Raw genomic sequence first — 20,273 nt, 5'->3', positions numbered from 1 at the left:
CATCAAATGGAAATTTGTCACTTTTAAGCCATTGTAGTGAGGCCTCCTTGTCAATATAGCTCTGGTTCAGTTCTTCCATGAACCTGCCTGCTCTCTTATGTTGTTGCCATCTTTCTAGTCTTGTCTTCAGTTCCCTTTTAGTATACTCCTTTCTCTTCTTTCGGGCGATTAGGGTTGCTGTGTTATCATATTCTTCTACTGTGTTGTTCAGTGAGTTACCATTGAAATTTTCACCGAGCTTTGTAAGTGTAGATTTGACTAAAATACTATAACGGAGGTCTTTTAAAATCCAAGGGGAAAATCTCAATTCAATAGATTTTCTTATCTCATTCAATGATCATGGGAATCGGTCTTTTCAGAGGAATACCAATAACTTTAATAAAACTTATAATTACATGCCCTAGAAAACAATATCACACCCTCTCATTCAAAAGTTTTACAAACATAAAGATGACATTCAGCAACTTATGGTTGACTATGTAATAAATTTCATATTCTACTGAGTGTGTATATATAAGTATGGTAGGTTTTAACCTTAAAACTATACGAGCGGGATATACCCGGCGTTGCCCAAGTGCTTGGAGGTATGTGTGTTAAAAAAAAGTTAGCCGGGTATTTGGAGGTGTAAAAGAAAAAAAAAAAGTTTTGGCCGGAAGGTAGGATTGAACCCCGAACCCTTTACGCAAAGTTCGAAATCAAATGAAAAAAAAACAGACACCTAATCATCTCGGCCATGAAGAAGAAGAATTGACAAGTGTGTTCAGTTTAGGTTTATAAATTGAAATATACAGATGCGAGACAGTGGCGTGATATTTGACCTAGTTTTGCGCTGCAAGCCAGCCGCCCGATCATTCGGCGAGCTGGTAGCAGTCGAGCAAATTAAATACACACGCGAACTCCATTGTTAAGTCGTAGAGATTATCATTTAGACGTGATATAAAAAGTTTTAAGAAGGAGCGACCCCCCACCCCCGAGAAGGCCTTGGAAAAAAACTTTTTGCAGACATACAAAAAAAGCGAACATACATACATACATACATACATACATACACATTTTCGCTTTTATATATATAGATGAATAAAAAAAGCTCTTAGTTATACTTTCTTCGTTGTGAAACTCCATGGCTTACAAGTCAATCTCTTGCGGACACTGATTGTTACATGATAAGGGCTGTCCCCTTTTCATGTTAGTATAAAAATAGAGAGATTTAGTTAAAATGAAAATGAAATAGAATAGACGAAATTCGAACCTCGTAAATTAGGTTTAGAAATAGATTACGAGAGAGAATTAGAAAATGGAATGTAAAACAAACCATTGTTTAGCTTAGAGATAAAATAGTTTCAAGAAAAGAATGTGCGTTGTCAATTTTGTTATGAAAAATTCAATTTAGGAATGCAACTACAAGATAATTTAATAAACATGTTTTTAACATATTGGAAAAATAGGTTACTGGGAATATAGGTTAAAATTCCTTTTGTAAACAAAGGAAAAAGTTTTGGACACGTATGTCCAGAACACGTGAAAGAAGACACATGTTTTAACATGTGTATGACGTCATGGAAAATGGGAAGTTCCAGATATAGTGAGAAACAGAAGGAGAAACTTGGAGAGTCAGAGAGAGTCTGAGGACGACAGACAACAGTCCCGACATGGATTTCGAACGTCTAGAAGCGAGACGGTCACTTTTGAAACTTAATATGTGAAGCTTTGAATTCTTGATGAGAAAACCACGACCGGTCGTGAGAAGAAATAAACCCATCATGAGTTTTTATAAACGTCGTCTTTGTGTTGTGATTCTACCAAAAGGTAAAGTGAAAATTGTTATATATGTCTTATGTATATCATGTGGTTTAAAATGTCTTAACAGACACATCTTACATACACAATATGAACACTAAGACTGTCTACACAATGTCTCAACACTCTCTCCTCACTCAAAGAGTTTCCATCTACACTTCTAAGTATAAACATTTATATATATATGAATCGTCATAACACGAACATCTCTCTTAAAACAACATCCCTCTCTCAACAACATCTCTCTAAGACTCTCACTATTAATAAAAAGAACAATAATAATAATAAGACTAAATATAACATGATAATTTTCACCCCAAAACAAGGAATATTGTCACTTTGACGTAAGAAGCTACTAATTTGGTCTAATTGTCTAACAAAGAATTGTTGAGCAGCGAAATATTTTTTCAATTTATATTTAAACTTCTGCAGGTTAATATCGGTAAGGAAGCAGAAAAAGGAGAGTGAATTCCAAAGTCTACCAGTCTGAGGTAGGAAGCTATTAGGGTAGAACTTCAACAATGAAGGGGTGGGATTTTTCTGCTTCTGGTTAGTCAAATGTATGTACGCCAACATTGTGGCAATGAGGTAGAGAGTGGAGCTTGTCTGACAATGCAAGATTAGATTTGAGACTCTTTTGTGGGCCCTGTATAAGAGTGAGACACTAGTAGTAGGGCACCAGCTCAGGTGTGGCAACATTACTTCATGCGTAGTTTTATAAAGATATAGGATACTATCAGGTGTCAGTAATTTCTAGCACGGTAGAAGGAGCCCACCTTCGTTGGCAATGTAATTAATAAATTTGTTCTAATTCATGTTGCCTGTGAATGCTAGACCGAGGAGCTTGAAAGATGGGCTCTCAGGTCAAGTGTTTGTCACGACAGTCGTTAGTTGAGATATTTTTTGTAATTGTTTTAGTTCTCTTTGTCTTCTGCCTTTCTCTAACACTTTGTCTATTTATCTCCATATACAAATTTGCCTGTCTTTCTGTGTTCGCTAGCCTATCTATCACGTTTTGCTATCTATAAAGAGACAAACGTCTGTTTTTATTTTCAACTAAAACTTGAAAATACACAACAAACACTCACAATGTTGGTATTATTTTTTAAAATCAGTGTAACTCCGGGGTATAATATCTAAAGTAAAAAAAAAAAATCATTATTTGGGTGTCAAATAGCTATGCATATTATTTAATATTATGAAGACGTCCCTGCATCTTTTCATGTTATCATGTAAAGATAAGTAAATCAGAGTTATTTCCCTTACGTCGACTCTAGTTATGTGTGCGTATGTCTTTTCTTTTCTTTTTTTTTACACAGTGGTCACCACTTATCAAGGCCCGGAAGCCACTCAGGGTTATTGCAAGTACATTACGTTACTGTGGAGATTTGATGAAGTGTTTACTTAAGGGGGCGGTTCATCAGGAATTTGTTAATGTTGGACTTGAACACATCCAAGTTGTAGTCAGGTGGGAAGCAGGCAGACGGAAAAGTGTTCCACAGGCGTGCAGTTCTAAGGAGAAAGAAAGAAAAAAGAGGAGGAGAAGAAGAAGAAGAAGAAGAAGAAGAAAGAGGGGGGAGAGGGTAAAAGCTATTGCACACTTTTTGTACTGGTTGTACCAGATGACCTTGCTAGTTTTAAATAAGTGGAAACGCTTGTTAAATCTGTGTTTATATTTTTCCTGCCCAATTTTGTTCCAGTTTTTATTTTTCGGAATATGTGAATATTACCTGATTTGAAAACGGGAGATATAGATAGATAGAAAGTGAGATGAGAAATGTAGAGCGAGGCAGAAAGAAAGAAAGAGAAAGGGAGAGAAAGAAAAAAAGAGATGAAGACAGAGTGGTAGACATAGAAAGGGAAAGGGGGAAGGAAAGAGAGACTGAGCGAAGTGATAGAGAGAGATAAAGGAAAAGAAACAGAGAGAGAGAGAAAGGGAGAGAGAAAGAAAACAGAAAGAGAGAGAGAGAGAGTCTGCTTGAAACAGTTGGACATAATTGCCTCCCCACAGAGGCAGAGTTTGACACAATGTCGGATTCTAATGTGGGTAAACACTCACCTCCTCCAAAAGAACACTTCAGATCGGGTCAAAAATTCAAATTGTCATAATCTAAAAATCTTTCTTCTTCACTGAGGACAAAAATGGGAAATGCAATATCAGAACAGATACTACACTTTGTAGTTTTTATCAATGTAAAATTTACAAATATGAAATAAAAATAAATAATTAGGCACAAGGCCAACTCAAAAAGGTGGGGGTTTCTGGTTATCCTTGTCAATGTACCTGTTTACTTGTCTAAGAGGCATCCCTAGGTAATGTTCTCACTCACAATAATCACTCCTACTTAGTGATTCGAAATCAAATCGATTTTTTTTATATTATTATTATATAACAGAAGTCTTGACGTCCACACAACTATTCTAGCTATGGGCAAGATTGAGAAAACACCATTTGTTTCTCCCCGTTCCGTGGCGGCCTGGTATTGTGCATAACCAGGTACACGTTCAGCAAGCGAGGATGCTCGGGATCGATGCGAACCGTCACCTCGTTGACATATATCCAGTACCGACAGAGTTTGCTGCAATCGAAGAAACCGTGCTCCGGTGTTTCTTCTGCTGAGGTCCCACAGTAGGGGCACTCGGGTGAACTCAGTAGTTTGGCACTGCGTTGTATAGTGTTGAGTGGTAACGTGGACAGTCGCCAAATCAAGAGGAATTCGAAGTTGTTCATTATTCCCGTGCCTGGCGCCCAGCTCTACCGGAAGCAGATCTCCTCCTCCGACAAACCCAGTCCACAAGTAGGTCGTCGGCGGCTCCCCCTGATTAATTCCTTACATAGTTGCTTTCTTGAAGCCTGTAAAAGGTCACTGGAGCTAGATAGCTTCTTGATCGTGGCTTGGCATTCTCTAAGGAACTCAGTGTCGCCTCACTGTCTTTGATGTGCTTCGACCGTGTAGTCGAGGATGAGGTTGGGAAAGGTGGCCTTGACCACAGGGTCCCACGCAGACTTTTCCGTTCGACCCAGCAAGGCCAGTCTTTTGTTGTCGGAGTGACATTTGAAGTCGGGCATTCCCAAGCCTCCCTCATAGGGACGTTGGATACAGACCTGTCTGCGAACCCAATGCCTCCCTTCATTCTAGAGCAGGTTAGACGAGCGGCACCAGAAGGCTTTCAATTGTTTTTGGGTGTTTTGCACGTAGGGGAAGTACAGCTAGCCGGTAGAGGAGAAAAGAAAAAATGTAATTGGCGCACGCTTCCACTCTACCTTTAAGGGAAGTTTTCTTTCACTGCTAAGAGGCAACCACTGCAACGATAGCAGTGTCAGAAATTTCGTGAAAATAGTGAATAATTCCACCCCATCTTTCCAAGCTTATAACTCCTCGAAAAATGTAATTCAAGCCCTAATTTTTTTTTCTAATTAAAGGAGCAAGGACCAAGGTTTTATTAAAAAAACAAAACAAAAAAAAACAATGTGTTCTTATAAAATAAGGTTTTAAACTTCGGACTTTACAGGTAAATTTCTAAAAAAGCGATTTTTTTTGTGTTTTAAATTTGAATATATTATTTATTGACCTTTTCTCTTCAATTTGTGATATATAAAACTCCCCGACATAAATTAATTATTTACTTTTTAATAGACATTTCAAAATGGGTGACACTTGGGGGGGCGTGAATTTAAAAAAAAACGTTTGTCTAAAATATTATATTCGGTTTATTGGAAAGAACATAAAATTTCACATTGACCCTGAAAATATCGTAAAAATAGAATCAATAGAAAAATTTTGATAGATTTTTAAAGTTTAAAAATTGAAAAATATTGAGTTCGGAAAATTCATTACTGTTAAAAAAAAAAAATTTCTATTACTTTTAAAACAACTGTAATAGTTTATTTTGGAAGTATAATCCATAAAGAAAATAAATAACCCACTTTTAACAGAGAAATTACGAGATTTTTATATTGTATTCGCAGTTTCGTGTTAGGGGTGTCAAAAATTCCTACAAAAATTCTGATACTGCTACTGCAGCGACCTTTGGCCATACTTTCGACCAATTCTTTTCTAGCTGGAGACCTGTTCAAACCATACGTCAAATATCCGAACTGGATCATCCGTTCAACTGAAAGTCGCCAGAAATCTGGTGACATCTCTCCATACACCCAACCCCAGACCAACTGATTTGCTGTGGTTGATTTTGGGCCTTGTAACCATTTTATAGCGAGTGTGCACCTTTGCCACCTTTTCAATGTTTCGAAAGCACGACACGAAGACGGGGGCGTTATTGGTGAACACGGAGTCTCTGGCCGGTGTTCCACCAGGCAGAGTTATTCTGTGAAGAATCGGACTTGCTTCCTCGCTCCTTAGATTGGGAAGTAATGGTCCCAAAGCAAGCATGTAGAGCAAGGGAGACAGTGGACAGCCCTGGTGAACCGATCAAGAGATAACGAAGGGTTTTGAACGCTTTCCGTTCACTTACACTACGCATGTCGGCGCGCAGTACAGAATGGAGATTCATTTGTCGAAGTCCGGTTTAAAACCGATGGTCTCTAGAGCAGATGCCAGGAAGAGATGTTGACACTATCGAAAGGTTTGGACTGATCCCAATTGATCAGCGTGGCCTCCGTGTCATCTTCTATCCCTTCCTCTAGGATCGTGGTGCAGATTGTTTTGGATCGATCTCCCCCTTCAATGCATAGTTCTGCTCTGGTTCGGCCAGATCGCCTATAACAGGCTAAGATCCTGGTCAAAATCTTAAACTCTGTGTTTAGCAGAATTATGGGACCGTGGTTATCTAATTCTTCTCCGCCGTGCCTATCCCTCTTCCTTAGAAATGTAACTACTCTCTTGGTGAATTGACCCAGGATGGATCACTGATCAAACCAATGGTTGAATACATCTATCAGAATTGGTATAAACATGGCGACAACCTCAAATAGAGTTCGTATGGGCAGACCATTGAGTCCCAGCGATCTGTTGTAGTTGACCTGCTTCATTGCAGCTATGACCACCTGCTTTGCAACTAGTTGCTCTAGCCGCCTCAGGGGTAGGAGGAGAGTCGGCTAAATAGTCACCGAATTCCTGTACGGGTAGGCAAGGCTTCTGCGTCAAACACTCCTCAAAATGTTCCTGAAACCTCTCAGAGATCTTCTGAGTTGATGTCAGGGTTCGTCCATCTGAGTGTTTGACGCTTGTACTTGTCCAAGTCGTGCCTAGAGGCTTCACGGCGCTTGTCTGCATCGGAGTTCATGGCTTGATTTGCTATCTTACCTAGTCTAGCCCTAACTATTTGCCCTTAATATTCTCATAGCAAAGGTCATGCTCAGCTAGGTATTGACTGTCGCTATCGCCTGTCCTCATTGCTCTCGCTAGTTTTTCTTCTAGGTGCTTCTTCGTCTGGGCCTTATCTAGAGTGAGGTGCTGAGCGTATCTGACGGAGAAGTCTATAATCTTACCTTAAGACTAAACCACCATCTACTCCCTGTAACCGCCTCCACTAAAGCCTTTTGTATGAACAACACTAGTTGTTTCTGGAAGTCTTATGTCACCAAAAGGGAGGTATTCAACTTCCATGACTCTGTTAGCTTCTGCAGCTGCGTCTTCTGTTGTTGCTTCAGTAGCTGCGTCTACTTCTGCTGCTGCTGCTGCTGCTGTATCCACTGCTGCTGCTTCTGTTGCCGTTGCTGCTGCTATTGCGAACTGGATGGATTGGATGAGAATTAAAGAGGCTGTTGTTGCCCATCACCGTGCTCCATTCCTCCTTCATTACTTCTGCAGTTTTGGATTTCCTGGGAGATGGGGTTGGTGCAGAGGTTGCGGGAGTGGCACCAGCTTGCTTGGTCTCTGGAGCTGGGGCTGTCTCGGGAGTGGGGACCGCCTTTGGAATTGGTTGGCTTGTATTTGTCCTTTTGGGGCAGCTCTTTGCCATGTGGCCCTGTTTTTGGCAGAACTGGCAGTGCGCACGACATCATGCTGGTTCCCTTGAAAATCAGTACGGCCGGTATCGTCAGAAAGCCCTCTTTCTTCAGCCTCATTACCACTGTGTAGCCACTCTGGCTTAGGCTAGTTCTCGATCGTACCGGGGCTACTTGCTTTACTTCACCAAAGTGGCAGAAGATAGCTTCCAGGAGTTCTGCTGGTATCTCAAGTGGTATGTTGAATGCCTGCACCCGACTCCTTCTCTTGCCCTAGTATTCGGGAATTAACTTGACTCTCCCACGCTCTGAGAGAGAGAGAGAGAGAGAGAGAGAGAGAGAGAGAGAGAGAGAGAGAGAGAGAGAGAGAGAGAGAGAGAGAGTCTCTCCGCATTCTCTTTGGTGGGTAGGAGGATGTTCCACATGGCAAAGCTTCTCTGGTACACGTATAGTGCTGGAATGTTCAGTTTGTGGAGGTGCCCAACCGTGTCTTCTTTTTTCCGCCTCCCAGCTGCCCAGCACTGGTTTTATCTCTGCCTCCTCGATGTAGAGGTACAGGTCTCTATACTCCTGAGGGAATAGTTGTTTTTCCATGGTCTTCCCTCACGCGGATCCTCTTGTTGGTAAAGGTGCTGGGTTTTTGGTGGGATTGGACCATGATTTTTGCTCTTTTGCAGAAGCCGCCCTTTTTGTTGAGGTTTCCTTTTTGGGGGGCATCCCCTTTTTCAATGTCCTTTGGGACCGACTCTCTTTTGGTTTTACTGGGATCGGTTTGTAAGGTCCGCGTGGTATGACCCTCTTTTCTGGTTGGCTCCCTTTTGGGGGAGTCGCCCTCTTGGGGAGGATTCGTGTCCTTTGGGGTTGCCACCCAGCCAGTTTGGTTAACCGGGTGGCATGCTCCTTCATTTTTGGAGTCGGCTGCTCTTTCAGGGGAGCATCTCCATCCCCAAAGTCTTTAAGGGAGTCGCTCCTTTGTTTTCTTTTTCTGTGCGGTATGTCCGCCATATTTTCGTTTGGCTCTCTCCTGGGGAAGCCGCCCTTTTGGGGAACTGCTATCCTGTTGTTTGTAAGGGAGTATGTCCCTTTCTACTGGGGGAGCAGCTGCTTTAATGGTGGTCCCCAGTTGAGGGTGTCTTCGGTGACGACCTCCAGGCTGGGGGTGTCCATTTGCTTCTCTCTTCGGTGGTGGTTGATTCCAGCTCCATTTCCATGTTTGTGGAAGTTTCTGGACTTCGCCAAAAGAGGCGACGTGGAGACGGCATCTAATGTGGGGAGCCGAAATTGGCGCAAAAAAAAAACAACAACAAAAAACAAAACAAAAAATGGCACCAAAAGCGGCAAGAGGTAGCGACAGAACTACGACAGTGACAGGAGTGGAGAATTAATTGGAGGGAAGAGAGAAAATATGTCCGACCCTCCTTCGCGAGAAAGTCGTTATTATCAGCTCAGACCTCCCTCGTGAGAGAATAGAGAAGACAGACAGGATGCTAACCCAACAAAAGGAAAAGAGCTTCTCAGAGTGTTTCGAGCACGAGAATGTGTCGCCAAAATAGCTCAGAAGATAGCTTCCTCGTGTGAGAAAACAAAGTATGGAGGAACAGATACTACACTTTGCTCTTAATTATATAGTTTATTGCATGAAATTTACAAATTGAGTCAGAAAAAATGAAAAATAATATAAAAGAAACTTAGGCATGAAGCCCATGAGCAATTTTGGAGAGGGGACGGGTGCAGGGTTTTCCTGAAATGTCTATATACTCTTGGCTGCCACCATTCACCATAATACCGCATTCGCACCGTGGACCTAAACCTAGTTAAAAAAAAAAATTACCCAAGCGTTTTTATAAAAATTATGTTCATGTGTGTGTGTGTGTGTGTGTGTGTGTGTGTGTGTGTGTGTGTGTGTATGCGTGTGTGTGTACATTTTTTTAAAGGCCAAAGAAAAACTCATTTCTATATAGGATATGTTGTTACCAGAGACATAAAACACGTGTTTACTGAGAAAAATTGATTTTTTTTAACTGCACCTGTTCTAGAAACGTATATCAGGATTTTCGGAGAAAAAACTTGAGATTTGACGACAGAAAAATTTTCAAGCCAATGTAAAGACAAGAATCAAAATGAGAAAAAAAAAAAAAAACTGGTTACAAATTTAAATCAAAAGGTCCAAAAATTAGGTTGGTGCAAAAATAATGTCTACTTTTACGCATATAGATAGATAGATAAATATATTGCCGCGCTGAAGAACTGTGACATATTGAAAGAGTCTTCCTGTGGATAACTACATAAGCCCCCTCTTCTTGGGTAGAGAACTGTCATAAATGATTTCACTTGCTGCTTAATTAGTGTAATGCGAAGCTTTTCTTGATAAAAACAAAAACAAATCGGGCACTTTAAATGTAACAGGCAAATATATATATATATTTATATATATGAAGATATCGTTTGCTGGCACCGATCCCATGGGCCAGCGGGTAAAACTGCTGCCGACTATCAACTAGCCGGTTGTGCAAGTCTAGCCCCTCTGAATATTTGTGATACACTGTGTGTGTTGATGACTATATACATACATACATATATATATATATATATATATATATATATATGTGTATGTATATATATTGTTTTCGCTTTCCTCAATCCCATACATTTACAAGATACAATAATTTTCTTGAGGAGAATATATCAAGCTACATTGATGAGAAATAGAGAAGTCAAAACACTTGTCTGCAGATACATATTATATACATGTGTGTGTGTGTGTGTGTGTGTCTGTATGTGTGTGTCTGTGTGTGTATCTGTGTGCGTATCTGTGCCTGTGTATGTGTGTGAAAGAAGGTGTGTTTGAAGGTTATATCAATGCAGTATGTGGGAAACACCGTGGGCCCGAGTTTGTATATGAAAGACTAATGTCAATATAAAAAGAAATTTTCAAAAATTTTCAATTATAAATATTACGTTTATTTACCAACACAATATGTCGTACAAGATGTTAATATTCCTAATTTTCGAGAGCAGTATCTCTTCTTCAGGAGATAAAAGAAAAGAGAAAGGCGTTTCATTTGTTTGTTTCATTTTTATTTATTTCTTTATTTCCGGAAGTCTGTGTTGCAGAGTGCCTACCAAATCAATTTTCAGGATACGAGCTGTGCTGGACATTAAGTATTATTAGGAATTATTATAGCTTTTTTAATGTACATAAATGATTAATTTTTGCCTGATACGCTTAAAGAATGTACTTAATAGTGCTAATGACTGCTGTACTAGTGTTGTGTTAATAGCTGTCTCGGGTAATTAGACCGTTTTAAGGGAGATAACTCTACGTGTGCTTAGATTGATTCCTCTGCTAAAGTGTATACGTCAATTTATATGCGCATACGTATATGTGCGAGCACATGTGTACATACGTACACATATATTTATACACGTATAAGTATATATGCATGCACATATGTACATACGCACACATATATATATATGCATATATTTTCTTATATTTTAATAACTGAATTTATTTTATTACATTTTTATTTGTTTGTTTATTTATGTATTCATTTCCTATATCATAATTTATTTCTTTATTCTATTTGGTTGTTTATTTATTTATAGGTATATGTACACATTTATATATTTTATCTGTATTTCATCTAGCCTTCTTATTATCATATATTGCTATTAATTAGTGGCCAAGGGCATAATAGAATTATTTGTTTGTTATTAACAGGTCTATGTCTGGAGTGTTATTGTTGTTCCAGTGTTTATATAAGGAAGATGTAGTTTATTTCTGCCCTGTTATTTATTTTGGGTTTACGCTTTCCTTAAATCTCAGATTACCTTGGTTTCTTTCTGTGGCTAGTATCTTTATTTGTACGTCTTTGTTGGGGTTGTGATAGTCACACAGGTGTTTATGGAATGAGAACACCTTAATTGCAATGTGTTCCTTTATGCGTATGTGCAATAACCTAACTGTGCTGCCGATGTAGAACTCCCACATCCTGTACAGTGCATTTGATATACTGAATAGGCTCGTTTAGATAATTCTATATTATTGATGGGACACTTTGGCAGATTGCAGGGATTGTTGTCAGTCAATTTTCTAGTTCTTTATAAGTGTTGTCTTAATGCTGGTCTAGGGTATCTTAGTTGGATGTCTAATTTTTCCCTGTGAATGGCTTCGCGGACGGCTGATGTTATTTTGTCATTGAAATGCGGTAGTTTTAAAACGCAGGTGTTGGAGAATGTGTATTGTCGTTTTCTAGGTGTTTTGAGTTGGTGTGTGCAACATATCAGTTCTCTCTGAATGTTTGCTGAAAACGCCCAATCAAGGTGGCCTTGTCAATGTCACTAATACATTTGCTAAGGATTCGGTCGCCCTCGTTCATAGCATATTCTATTTTACATTTGGAGGGGAGGACAGATTTCTAATTTATGAAGATGTCCCTGCGGACGCTCTTCCTACAGAATTTTGGGCAATGTCAAGAGTGAAGTCTCGATGTGAAAGAAATCCAGATTTGTCGGGTTATGATGTCAATGCTGAATGGGTCAGCATTTTCGCAAGTGATGAGGATCTTATTGGCTTCGTCTCAAGAGGATGTGAGAATAAGGATAACGCCCACATATCTTTAACTACAGGAAAGTGTCTTTTGGCAATTAATCAATCATCAACACCCTCCAACTCATCCAAAACCTACAGCGATGTGTGGTTATTATGTTTATTCACCTCCGATTTCGTTAGTTTGGTTAAACACTATTATCAGTTGGCACATTTCAAAAACACGTTTATTCCTCATACGAATAAGTGATTAATCTCAGTGATTGGTGATGAATTTGGTGTGTCATATTTCTTGGTTGTTTATAAAGTCGTTTTAATATTAACTCTTTGTAGGCTATTCGTTTCGATTATGGCAAAAGTTGACATTTGCTTTGTGACCTACGCAATGCAGATGGCTCAACCACTTACTTTTGACCACCCTTTACGGAGACAGTGTTAGCACAGCAACGCGCCTTAATAAATGCCATTGCTTTTTATCATAGCGTCAACAATTCCTGTTTTCAAACTCTTCGAACAAAAGTGAAGAGCAAAATTCTCTCTTCATTATAAGATTAATATTTCCTGTTTTCCAATTTAAAGTGGAGAAATACAGACTCTTTCTCTTATCAGTATCCATCAATTTTGATGATCAATTTGAAAGCAAGTTTCCCTTCACCACAAACCGATTGGGAGCTGGCCTTAACTTGATCCGACAACACCGTCACACACACACACACACACACACACACACACACACACACACACACACACACACACACACACACACACACACACACACACACATATATATATATATATATATATATATATATACTAGCAATTTTCCCAGCACTGCCATGTCTTAAAATACACTTGAATATAATATTATAATTTATGCAAATTTCCTATTTCTCTGTTGATTATTATATTGTACCCAGTATATAATGATTTCAAAAGTAAAGAAAAACTACTTCGGTGTCATCAGATCAACTAGAATCGAAACCAAAACATTTAGTACTCCGCTCGTTGTCATTACCGTTTGATCTATCGAAAGATGGATAAGAAAATGTTAAAAAATTAATCGACTTTAAGGTATAAATGTATATTTGCGCATGCATAGTAGAAATGTGTTTACTCGACTTGCTCGTGCCAATTTAATGTTTTCTTTTTAATTTTGACCCATTTTGCAGTTATTTTTACCGGATAAAAAAGAAATCGAATTTGTTTCACATGTCTATCTCCCCTGTGAATCAATTTTCAATTCTGCATACCAAATATTCATAGCGTAGTTTACAGGAGACCGTTCCGCACACACAGATACAAGGTCACTTTATATATATATATATATATATATATATATATATATGTGTGTGTGTGTGTGTGTGTGTGTGTGTTCTAGACATTTTCATCTTAAATGCTACGCAATTATGCACAGTGAAAAAATATGCATAAATAGAATTGAGCGTAATAGTTTAATTAAATCAATCGTTCAATAAAAAAAACTCCAAAAGTGAATAATTAATTGATGACATTTTGTTTTTCAAGGGAATATGCAAATTAGTTAACCTTTGTGCCATCGCTCGCGTATCTATGAACGAATATATTAAGAAGTTTTAGGAAAATAGACTTTTAATATAAATGTCAATACAACAAGAACTCATTATATATATATATATATATATATATATATATATATATATATATATATATATATATTAGCAAGGGGCGCCCGGCTTTACCCGGTCGACAATACGCTTAAGTAGTATATTTTAATTTGTCAAGATTTCGTATATATTATTATAAAGTCGTGATTTCAAAATTAAAAAACAAAATATTGGATGCCATCAGCTAGAATCGAAACCGAAAGCAAAACTGCAGCATTCAAAGCTGGTGACGTTACCACTGGACCAACGTGACACGCATATGAACTGATTAAAAATTAAATATGAACTAAGATGAATATAAAAATATATAACGATTATTTTTAAATTTTGACTCATTTTCAACATCTTAGAAACTATTTTAACCGGCTAGAGACCCATAAAAGAACGGCCCGTAAAAAAAGTCAATCATTTGAGACCTCTAGCGCTGTTCTGCAATTTGTAGTTTCGGAAGAGATAGAGTTTGAAAATATGGAGACAAACCGACAGGCAGACATATATATATATATATATATATATATATATATATATATATATGTATATATATATATATTAGAAGAGTCATTAGATAGGTTACTCTCTAGCTAAACCAGAAACAGGGTTTTATAAATGTACAATGGAGATGTACAAACGTTTATAATAAACATTTTTATATAAGAAAAAAGGATATAAAAGTTACTTTAATGTTAGTAAATGTTCATAGTACAATCGTTGTTTGGGTAAAGAGTTGTTACAAGTCAATGTTCTTAGTGTATTGGACAGCGTAGTATTGTGCATGTGTGTGCGTTTACTTTTGTTCATGTTAGTGCATGTTCAGATTTGCACAGTTTGTCTCCTTACTTTATAGAGGTTTCCAACGTCGCACTGTCTTATTACCATCGCATGTACATGCTACTTTTATGGGTTTGAAATGATTTTCATTAGTTGAAAATACTTTTTTGAGTTGACACGTGCACATTAAAACGTACTAGCTTTGGGAAGTGATAAAAAACGAGCGAATTCCAACGAAACAGAGAATGAAAGAGTGCAAGCAATTATAACCGTGTGATTTTTAGCCTTCGTAGAAAACATTTCGCGATTCAGTCACCAAGAATCATGCTGAAAAAAAAAATTGACATCGCTAAATTTTTCGGTTGATTGAAATCAATATGGAATAGGTGAAAGTAAGTAAATAGCTGAAAAGATTTTCCATATTTTTTTTTTTTTTTTGTGAAGTCCTGTTTGTTTGTCGTATCCGTCGATCTGTCACAGTTAATTTAAATCAATATATGGGCACAGGATAGAGCCATGTAAATCCCAGTAAGGGGGAAATTAATTTTGATGATATCAATTTCTGCCATTAGTTTCGTCGACCTCCTATATCCAGCGCCTGGTATTCTCAAATGATCACCCATCTAATACAGACTCGGCTCGATATCGCTTAACTTCGATGATATAACGAGAACAAGTAGGTCAATGTGGTTATGCCGTATGAAAAAGTATATTTATTTACCAACTCTGAAGGAGGCTAGACACACGGTCAGTTGTGTTTCGAAAAGTCTACACACTAAGTGAAGTGCACTTTGGTCTACGAAAATTCCTAACCAGTCGCATCGGCATTCCCTGATAAGGAAACCTAAAATAATTAGCGACAAACAATATTTCCTATGGACTACCTAAGTAAACAGAACTATATCTCAGCAACAAAGCCACCGACAAACTTAAAATGTAGTATCAGAACAGATACTACACTTTGTTCCTAGCTAAAAGGCCAAGGATGGTATTTATTTCTCTTCCACGGCGAAAAATGTAACACAGAGATTAGATATTGGGATTGAAGAGTCAGTGCCTCACGAGGAGAAGCACTCTGACTTGCAGAAAATGTCGGGACAACCCTATCGGCATTTCTCGGTAGGGGCGCCTCAGGCGATTAGCAGTAAGCTAACCCCTTCTCAAACAGAGAAGGCAAACCCGGTTAGGTGGACCTCCTAGAACTGCACAAGGCCAGCATCATACCGGAATCAACGTTTTCAGAAATGGCATAGATTGTGTTGATTTTGATGCTTGTTTAGTTTGTTTGGCACGATTCATGATGATTTTGTTGGCATTCGTTTCCCGGATATCTTTCTGTTAAGAATTATTTTAACAAGAATATCGATTACTTGCAGGAGGGATCACATGAAGGATACCAATGTTTCTGAGTGTAAGTGTTTTTATGAACGACCTGGATTTGAACTTGGCACTTCCAGATTGTCAGTCAGTGCCGTGAACCGCTGAGTCACCGCCACTTTTCTGATTTTGGTGTCGAGGAAACAAGTCCCATAAAGATAGGGACTGTGGATCGGAATATCATTTTAATCACCGAACGTGTTCAATCTTTAGATGTGTCCACACATCTATGTAAGAGGCTTTATCAGTCGGTATGTCCGGTTGAAATCTGAAATTACTTTTTACATCGCTGAAAGCGTAGCTTGAGTTGGCGCATCTTAAGAGCATTCAGTATTCAATCAATAATGGAAATTATTATTAAGAAAAAAAAATAGAAGAAAAAAGACTTACTTTCAGTTGAAATGCTAATTTGATTGGTGTCTCGATTACAATGCTTAAGTGCTAGGAATGGATCAATGTGAACAGGAAGCAGAAACACAAGTCAAGCAATTACCGGGAAACAGTTGCAGTCCTGAACTGCACCTGTTTCGCTGTAACACGTGTCTCAGAGTTTTCCAATCAAAAAAGAAAATAATTGTCGGTTTCAGACAAGCGACTTTTATAATAAAATTGTAATGAAGGCATACAATGGAAAGGCATAATAAACGTATATATATATATATATATATATATATATATATATATATATATATATATATATATATATATATATATATATATATATACTAGCTGTACCCTGCCACGCGTTGCAGTGGCTCAATTTGGTGTAACGTAAAAATTTAATAAAAAGAGAAAAATGCATGTTTCTTATATTCTTAGTATAGCAATCCACTCCAAAAAGTGAAAAAGAAGGCGAAAATGAAAAAAAAAAATGGTACTCTCGCAAAATTTGATCTGGATCCTCGGGAGTTTCTGTCAATCATTCATGGTTTGGACTCGACCAACAATCAGTGGATGAAGCCGAACGTAGCAAAAATGTTGAAACGCTAAATGTTTTTTGTTGTTGTTGTTGTTTTCTGTATACAAAAATGTTAGTTCGTAATTAATGTTACACAGATTCGAAAAAGTTGTCCAAAAACAAATAAATGAAAGCAAAGGTAAGGTAAGTTACGTTTCTACCTAATTGGATAATTGTTTAGTGTTTTTATGTAATGTAAAATGTTTAATCGGCTCGAAAAACAGAAATGCTCGCAGACTCTGTTGAATACGTTAAGTTTGGGAAGGTAAGTTGAAAACTAAAAACTATACAAAACAGTGTCTGAAACCCACAAATATATGTTACCATGACATAGGCTGGCATAATCGGTGGGTTTCTGACAGTATTTTGTATAGTTTTTTTTAGTTTTAACTCACTTTCTCTAACTTAAAGTAATCAACAGTGTTCACCACCATTTGTAGCTTTCAAATACCCCGATAAACACTATTTTTCGAGCCCACTAAACGTTACATTAAATGAAAAGAGTTTGTATTACTCAACACAGATACAAAGAAGTTGTCACAAAATAAATATATATCAAATAAATGTTATCAAAGGACAGAAAATTAAATGTTCTACCAAACTGAATAAGATTTTAGTGTTTTTATGTAATGTATAATCGGTTCAAAAACATTCAATGTTTATCGGTATATCTGAAAAATACAAATGGCGGCAGACTGTATCGAACACGTTAAGGTTGGGGAAATTTTGGGAAAATGAGTTTAAACTATATAACTATACAAAATACTGTTAGGAACTCACTCAATATATGTTATCATGACGTAGGCTGGCATATAATCGGTGGTTTTAAACTTTTGCTCGATACAGGTGACGACTTTTAAAAGTCCCTTTTAGTGATTACCTGGTTTGAGGATATTTGTACAACTAAACGGCAAATCTGCTCCAAAAAATCCGGTATTATTTTACTTTAAAGCCCGTTTCACGTTCGTATATAACGAAATATTTTAGTGTAGATTTTGGTGTGCTAAAAACGAATCTGCAAACCGTTTCCGTAGCAAAAAGAAAGTTTTCATGATATTCATGAAATTACTTTTTCGAAAAGTGGATGATCACTTTTCAATCTAAATTTAACTTAGAATGACCACCCACTTTCTGGCCACCTGAGAGAGGGGCATTTTTCTGTGTGTTTCTTGGCTAAAAAGTTTTTTGTTTGATTTCTTTTGTTTGGTAATAACTCCTGAACTCTGGAACTATTTTCCATTTCACAGCCGTAGCCTTCGTTTACGCTATGCGAGAGCATAAACCAAAGCTGTTTAGCTAATAGACATGGGAAAAAATCCCCCCTCTCTCAGGTGGCTAGAAAGTGGGTGCTCATTTTAAGTTGAATTTACATGGAAAAGTGATCGCCCACTTCTCGAAAAAGTAATTTCTTCATATCATAAAAACTATTTTTTTTGCAACGGAAACGGTTTGCAGATTCGTTTTTAGCACACCGAAGTCTACAAATTTTTTTTTGTTATATACGAACGTGAGACGCACGGCCCTTAATGGAAAATTATATCAAAAATCCGGGGGAAAATAGTTTTCAATAAAAACAGCAAATGAATTCGATAGAAAAAAAATGGATGCTATGTTTTTTTTTTTCTTTCTGTGTGTTTCTTGGCTAAAAAGTTTTTTGTTTGATTTCTTTTGCATGGTAATAACCCCTGAACTCTGGGACTATTTTCCATTTCACAGACGTAGCCTTTGTTTATGCTACGCGTGAGCATAAACGAAAACTGTTAAATATGCATTCGCGTACCAAACTGCTTTGTCAAAAAACCTTTAAGCCAATAAACACGAAAATAAATGCCCCTTCTTCAGGTGGTCAGAAAGTGGGTGCTCATTTTAAGTTAAATTTACATGGAAAAGTGATCACCCACTTTTCGAAAAAAAAATTCTTCATATCATGAAAACTATTTTGGTACTCATTGGGCGTTGATTTCCATGGCGACCCGCAGAATTATTTAATGGTCGTTCCCTTAGTCCCCTCCAGTCAAGGCTAACGCATGTGCACGTAACATTTTTTATTTATTTACTTACGTGGCGGAGTTATACAACCATCACCCCTATGCGAATTTCTATACTGATAGGTTTTTTGAAATTTTTTCTCTGGATTATGAAAAAAAAAAATTATTTCAACTATTTGAACATTTTGAAAGGGGTACTCACTTTTTAGTTACCACGTTCTTGTAAATCGGTCACCCATTTTTTTTTTTTTGGCTAAATACGGAAGTGTCTTCGGGAGATATAAAATGGTCGCATGTTGACGGAGCAATATATCGGGAGGCGTACGGGATGGAAAATTATTGGTAAATTTTTAGATTAGGTCCACCTCCACAATTTTCCTTTAAATGACGACATTTATAAGTTTTCGAGTATGCTGAATACGAAAATCGCATTGAAAGTTTGCAGAAATAAGTAGTTATCAAGATATAAAAAGTTGTATTATGCATTGTAATCTTTGGCGGCCATCTTTTTTACGCGCGTGCATTTGTTTATGGCGCGTGCGCGCGTAAAAAATGGCCGCCAAAGAATAAAATGCATAATATAACTTTTTATATCTTGATAACTACTGATTTCCGCAAAATTTCAATGCAATTTCCGTATTCAGCATACTCGAAAACTTATAAATGTCGTCATTTAAAGGAAAATTGTGGAGGTGGACCTAATCTAAAAAAATACCAAATTATTAAACATTTCGGTACTCATGCAGAGAGTGATCCGTGCTGAAATAATAATGTTATTATTTTAAAAGCCATTCTTAACATGGGGAGGGGAGGGTGTTTTGTACCTATTCTGTACTTTAACCTTACAATTGAATAAAAAAAACATATCATAAAACTTTAAGTAAACGTGGAAATACGATTTTAAAAAAATAGCGCGGATCACTCTCTGCATTAGCACCAACATTTCTCCAGCATGTTAGTAAAATTTATAATACTTAAAAAAATTTAAAAGAAACAAAAGTTTTGAAAAAAACCCAAAAAATCCCTCACCTTTCATAAAAAACAAAAACAAAAAACACCCACAAACTGACTTTTAACTAAATAAGTAAAAAAAAAAAAAATTAAAAAACTCGAAACTTTATTTTCATAAAAACAATAAAAAAGTCATGTTCAATCTATTTTTTTTTCTTTGAGAAACAAATATATTTCTGACTTACTAATGTGGTAGAGACTCATATTATTTTTACTTTCTATGGTTTTGATATACCGCGTTTTTATTGCTTACAAAATGGGTGACTGATTT

This window comes from Euprymna scolopes, chromosome 22 (genome assembly GCF_053919585.1).
Source record: "Euprymna scolopes isolate OS-2025 chromosome 22, ASM5391958v1, whole genome shotgun sequence".
Classification (NCBI taxonomy): Eukaryota; Metazoa; Mollusca; class Cephalopoda; order Sepiida; family Sepiolidae; genus Euprymna; species Euprymna scolopes.
Note: the sequence above shows the minus strand (reverse complement) of the source record.